The following is a 7,284-nucleotide window of genomic DNA, read 5'->3' as shown; positions in this document are numbered from 1 at the left end:
GGGTATTGGATCTGACCTCATTGATCTGTCAGTAAGCTATGTTTAGCTATTTTTAGATGGGTATTGGGATCTGACCTCATTGATCAATCAGTAAGCTATGTTTCATGGGTATTGGGATCTAACCTCATTGATATGTCAGTAAGCTATGTTTAGCTATATTTAGATGGGGTATTGGATCTGACCTCATTGATCTGTCAGTAAGCCATGTTTACATGGGTGGCTGATCTGACCTCATTGATCTATCAGTAGCCATGTTTGCTATTGGGTATTGGATCCAACTCATTGATCTATCAGTAAGCTATGTTTAGCTATGTTTACATGGGGTATTTGGGATCTCAGCTATAGTCTAACCAGCAAAGGAGTCCTACCAAAGCAGTGTAACGAACCTTGTAGGAAAGTACTACGTGGCTCTGTGGAAGATCAGACCTCACCACCATGGACTGATGTTACGTGTCTGAAGACTCTGGGATTCTTTAAAACCTCTTAAAGAGGCTTTAATTTGCAGCTTTTTGTTAAAAATCGCGAAAATTTCAACGTCCTGCTTACTTCATGCCAGGAATATAGTATATGCATATGATTAGTATGGATAGAAAACACTCTGAAGTCTCTAAAACTGGTTAAATCATGGCTGTGACTATAACAGAACGTGTGGGAGGCAAAATCCCAAGGAAAACTGTTCACAAAAAACACACAAAAAATATCCCTCCGCCAGTCTCTGTATTGTCTATGGCAAGGAAAATAGATAGCGTCCAGTTTACAATGCCTACAGCTTCCACACGATGCTCGCCAGTACTGGCGGTTGGAGTTGAAGTTTATCCTTGGTGAGATGAGGAATAGGCACTTCCTGTCTTGGGTACAATGACCTCAATCGTATAGAACATTTGTGGGCAGAACTTAAAAGCGTGTGCGAGCAAGGAGGCCTACAAACCTGACTCAGTTACACCAGCTCTGTCAGGAGGAATGGGCCAAAATGTACCCAACTTATTGTGGGAAGCTTGTGGAAGGCTACCCGAAACATTTGACCCAAGTTAAACCATTTAAAGGCAATGCTACCAAATACTAATTGAGTGTATGTAAACTTCTGACCCACTGGGAATTTGATGAAATTAAAGCTGAAATAAATAATTTTCTCTACCATTATTTTGACATTTCACATTCTTAAAATAAAGTGGTGATTCTAACTGACCTAAGACAGGGAATTTTTACTCGGATTAAATGCTAGGAATTGTGATGAGATTAAATGTATTTGGCTAAGGTGTATGTAAACTTTGGACTTTAACTGTAGGTACCGTTACTGTGTTAAAAACAGGGGCAGTTGTTGGACTGATGTGTGTGGTGTTAAAGGGGAAATCTGACATTTGTTTCTAAACATTGGAGTAAAAAAATAATGACTGCTTTGTTCTTGTTTCAACTGCAGATTGGTTGTTTGTTGTGTGGCTTTTTTAATTAAAGGGGCAACCTGGGTTTTAAACAGAAACCAAATGGCAGCCCAGAGACCTGAGCTGTGTTGGAATACTCATACTAACTGTACTATTTGTGACGTACATTGAGTTTGTAGTATGCTTATTGGTCGTAGTATGATATAGTTGGTTTAGCCAAACGTTCCCTGGCATGCAAGCATTTCTAAACTTTTATTCACTTTTATGGGGTATTGTGATGTCATTATGGGGTATTGTGATGTCATTATGGGGTATTGTCTGAAGATAGATAATAGATAAAAAATGTCATCCATTTTAGAATAGTAGCCAAAGAACATTTTACTGGTTGAAGTTGTTTTTAAATATAAAGTAGTACATTTTCGACGAAAACATAAACATTATATTAATCAGGACATTCAAATGAACCTTTATTATAATCCAAAGTAGTGTGAAATGCACTCATAAGCAACCTGGAAATGGAGGCTATATCTGCTGTCAGCCTATGAGAAGTCCCTGAGTTTTCCCCCACGGGGGTGAATTAGTGAATAGACAGAGATTAATGTGAGTTTCCTTCAGTAGCATCCTGATCTTACACTGATAGTGTGTTGTCATATTCAGAATACATTGTGGAAAAACTACAATCTCTGCTCACCTTTTTGCTCCAGGCAGATATACAACATCCATAACTAGTGGTTTCTGCATTAGAAGGGAGGGGTTTCTGCATTAGAAGGGATGGGTTTCTGCATTAGAAGGGAGGGGTTTCTGCATTAGAAAGGAGGGGTTTCTGCATTAGAAGGGAGGGGTTTCTGCATTAGAAGGGAGGGGTTTCTGCATTAGAAGGGAGGGGTTTCTGCATTAGAAGGAGGGTTTCTGCATTAGGGAAGGGAGGGGTTTCTGCATTAGAAGGGAGGGGTTTCTGCATTAGAAAGGAGGGTTTCTGCATTAGAAGGGAGGGTTTCTGCATTAGAAGGGAGGGGTTTCTGCATTAGAAGGAGAGGTTTCTGCATTGGAAGGGAGGTGTTTCTGCATTAGAAGGGAGGGGTTTCTGCATTAGAAGGGAGGGGTTTCTGCATTAGAAGGGAGGGGCTTCTGCATTAGAGGGGAGGGGCTTCTGCATTAGAAGGGAGGGGTTTCTGCATTAGAAGGGAGGGGTTTCTGCATTAGAAGGGAGGGGTTTCTGCATTAGAAGGGAGGGGTTTCTGCATTAGAAGGGAGGGGTTTCTGCATTAGAAGGGAGGGGTTTCTGCAACCAAATTGCATGTGCATCGCCCTTGTTGCAAGTTTAGCAAACACAGAAAGGGGCCTATATAGAAGACCAAAAGTCATCTGGCACACTGCTTAGGATGTCAACTACTTTTACTTTTTTCTAGCCTAAAATCATTGATGTTACTACTAATGTGAAAACAAGACTAAATATGACTATTGTTGTTCACTTGACTGTCTTAAGACGATTGTCAAATAATTGTAACATTCATTACAGACGTCAATTGTGCCAACATGGCTACGCTGTTGGCATCACCTTTTACAGTGGATTTCTGCTGTTGTGGGCCTTTAACCATCTGTCTGACTTGTTGTTTACACAGGACAGAGACGTGACTATCGTGGATCCTCTGGGGAGCCTCAACAACATCATGATGCTAACGAGGCAGAGAAGAGTCTCTCCAGTTTATATCACCTCAAGAATCACCAGCAGAGACCCACAGGGAATAAATCTCATTGCTTCTCAGACTGTGGGAAAGGTTGCACATTTTCATCAGAACTTAAAATACACCAGCAAGTACACACAGGAGAGAAATCTCACCACTGTTTTGATTATGGGAGAGTTACTTAAGATCAGAATCACTAAAAGTACACATGAGAATTCATACTGGAGAGAAATCTTATATAGCTGTGATCAATGTGGGAAGAGTTTTACTCACTCAAGCTGCTTGATAGTACATCTGAGAGCACACACAGGAGTGAAACTTTATAGCTGTGATCAATGTGGGAAGAGTTTTGTTACATCGAGGCATCTGACTATACACATGAGAATTCACACAGGAGAGAAATCTTACAGCTGTAGTCAATGTGGGAAGAGTTTTATTCAGTCAAGTAGCCTGATATCACACCAGAAAACACACACAGGAGAGAAACCACATAGCTGTGATCAATGTCACAAGAGATACTCTGATAAAAGATATCTGATCAAACATCAGAAAATACATACATGAAGTAGTTGTTTCATGATATCAATGAAATGTCACAATGTAGAATGTTTTAACATTGTAGAAGGAGTATTTTAATGATGTCACAATGTAGAATGTTTTAACATTGTTTATTTTAATGATGTCACAATGTAGAATGTTTAAACATTGTAGAAGGAGTATTTTAATGATGTCACAATGTAGAATGTTTAAACATTGTAGAAGGAGTATTTTAATGATGTCACAATGTAGAATGTTTTAACATTGTAGTAGGAGTATTTTAATGATGTCACAATGTAGAATGTTTTAACATTGTAGTTGGAGTACAAAGGATTTGAATTTGTTAAAAGTCCATATTGATACAGAAACACTAAACCATGATTTAGATGTATTAAGAACAAGTTGATTGACAAAGTCATGAAAAATTAAATAAACCATATTTAGGCTGTGATAAAAGATATGCCTCTGGGGTCAAAATGATCCATGTCAGAACTATGGTTCAATGTAAATATGTAGTGGGTCTAAAGTTTGTTTTAAATTATCACTCATTATAAACGAATCAATCAACACATACTTCTCTTTGAACGACTTAATACAATATTACACTTTTATGAAGTAAATGAAAATAAACTTTTGGTTCCTCAACTGTGTTGCCCCTCCAGTCAGCAGAAGACGATGTGAGTGTATTTTAATTTAAGTTGATATATTTATTTTCTTATTCAAAATACAGACATCATACAAAACAGAACTAGTATCAACTAGAAAATACTAAAACACACAAAATATCAATGAAGTAATAAATAAATTACTATTTTAGTGAAATTGTTATCATTCTGAAAAAATCTATAATGATTCAGGAAAATGTTTTTCTTGTTGTTATTCACTAGGGTTAATGTTTTAATAAAATATTTAAATTCAGTCAGAAAAATTTGTAATTTTGGTATAGAATTTTGGAATTTTTGTTTGTGTACAAAGTATTTGGCAACAAGAATAAAAAGAAATCACAATCACTTCAGTGGTTTTGTTGTCATTGCAATAGTAACATATTATATCCTTCATGTTAAACATGGGCAGTGTTCATAATGGTAAATAAGTATCTTACAAGGTTTTCCCAAAATTCTGACACAAATGTACATCAAACAACAAGTGGGACAGATTCTCACCTTTTTCACAGAAAACGCAGATATCATCAACAGCCACATGTGGACGTCATAGAATTACATGGATATATCTGATGTAACATTTTAAAGTGCGCTTCCTTAACCTTGTTTGTTATACAGTATTTGTAAAGCCTTAACCAGGTATGTTTCCAGACAAGGTCAGGAATAAGAAGCAGGTTCCACAAACACTTTCCTCTCGGTGGAAGTTGGTTTTCTGAACGGAGAATTTGTCTTATATATTTATTACAACAAGATTTCTCAAGTAAACCCACACCTTCCAATCTGAGTTCTGGATCAACTTTGTGATCATTACCAAAGATAAGATGGGTTTTCATTAGTGTAGTTAGACCCCTGGGAACGGCCCTGAGTTCTGGATCAACTTTGTGATCATTACCAAAGATAAGATGGGTTTTCATTAGTGTAGTTAGACCCCTGGGAACGGCCCTGAGTTCTGGATCAACTTTGTGATCATTACCAAAGATAAGATGGGTTTTCATTAGTGTAGTTAGACCCCTGGGAACGGCTCTGAGTTCTGGATCAACTTTGTGATCATTACCAAAGATAAGATGGGTTTTCATTAGTGTAGTTTAGACCCCTGGGAACGGCCCTGAGTTCTGGATCAACTTTGTGATCATTACCAAAGATAAGATGGGTTTTCGTTAGTGTAGTTAGACCCCTGGGAACGGCTCTGAGTTCTGGATCAACTTTGTGATCATTACCAAAGATAAGATGGGTTTTCATTAGTGTAGTTAGACCCCTGGGAACGGCTCTGAGTTCTGGATCAACTTTGTGATCATTACCAAAGATAAGATGGGTTTTCATTAGTGTAGTTAGACCCCTGGGAACGGCTCTGAGTTCTGGATCAACTTTGTGATCATTACCAAAGATAAGATGGGTTTTCATTAGTGTAGTTAGACCCCTGGGAACGGCTCTGACCACAGAAATAAACTCTCTGAAAGGAATTGGAAACCCTTTCAATGTTATAAATTGTTCATATGTGAGAATATTACCTCTGTTGTCAAAAACATCAAGAACAAAGTCGTTATTCCTCTCATGCCAGCTGGCGTAGAACAATGACTGATTCCTTACAGTTATGTCTGAATTATTCCACGAAAGAGCTTTATGTGGGGAAAAAATGTGCAGGAAACATATTTTCCAGGCCATTAAAGCTGGTTGGTGAAACGTAGCCAATTTAGTGGGTAATCTTTCAGGAATATAATTACATTTCAGTAAAAATTGAAGACCAACAGGAATATTTTATATTTCTTTATCATCAGAGTCAAATAAACATAAGATTTCTGTACTATATAAACACTGCAAATCCAACAATAGTGTCTGTACTATATAACCACTGCTAATCCAACAATAGTGCTGGGTGTCTACTATATAAACACTGCTAATCCAACAATAGTGCTAGGTGTCTGTACTATGTAAACACTGCTAATACAACAATAGTGCTAGGTGTCTGTACTATATAAACACTGCTAATACAACAATAGTGCTAGGTGTCTGTACTATATAAACACTGCTAATCCAACAATAGTGCTAGGTGTCTGTACTATAGAAACACTGCTAATACAACAATAGTGCTAGGTGTCTGTACTATATAACCACTGCTAATCCAACAATAGTGCTAGGTGTCTGTACTATAGAAACACTGCTAATACAACAATAGTGCTAGGTGTCTGTACTATATAACCACTGCTAATCCAACAATAGTGCTAGGTGTCTGTACTATATAACCACTGCTAATCCAACAATAGTGCTAGGTGTCTGTACTATATAACCACTGCTAATACAACAATAGTGCTAGGTGTCTGTACTATATAAACACTGCTAATCCAACAATAGTGCTAGGTGTCTGTACTATAGAAACACTGCTAATCCAACAATAGTGCTAGGTGTCTGTACTATATAAACACTGCTAATCCAACAATAGTGCTAGGTGTCTGTACTATATAAACACTGCTAATCCAACAATAGTGCTTGGTGTCTGTACTATATAAACACTGCTAATCCAACAATAGTGCTAGGTGTCTACTATATAAACACTGCTAATCCAACAATAGTGCTAGGTGTCTGTACTATGTAAACACTGCTAATACAACAATAGTGCTAGGTGTCTGTACTATATAAACACTGCTAATCCAACAATAGTGCTAGGTGTCTATACTATATAAACAGATAAATTCTGAAACCTGTTTCTTTGTCAGTTTCTCTGTTTCAATAATAGTAATACTATTATCCTACTGAACAGTACAGCTTGGGTTGGTCTACTATTATCCTACTGAACAGTACAGCTTGGGTTGGTCTACTATTATCCTACTGAACAGTACAGCTTGGGTTGGTCTACTATTATCCTACTGAACAGTACAGCTTGGGTTGGTCTACTATTATCCTACTGAACAGTACAGCTTGGGTTGGCCTGTAACAAGTAATTAAAGAGTAAAAAGTAATTAAAGAGCAACAGTAAAATAACAATAGCAGGACTATATACAGGTCAGTACCTGGCTCTCCAGAGAA

The sequence above is a fragment of the Oncorhynchus nerka genome, unplaced genomic scaffold (assembly GCF_034236695.1).
Source record: "Oncorhynchus nerka isolate Pitt River unplaced genomic scaffold, Oner_Uvic_2.0 unplaced_scaffold_1560, whole genome shotgun sequence".
Classification (NCBI taxonomy): Eukaryota; Metazoa; Chordata; class Actinopteri; order Salmoniformes; family Salmonidae; genus Oncorhynchus; species Oncorhynchus nerka.
Note: the sequence above shows the minus strand (reverse complement) of the source record.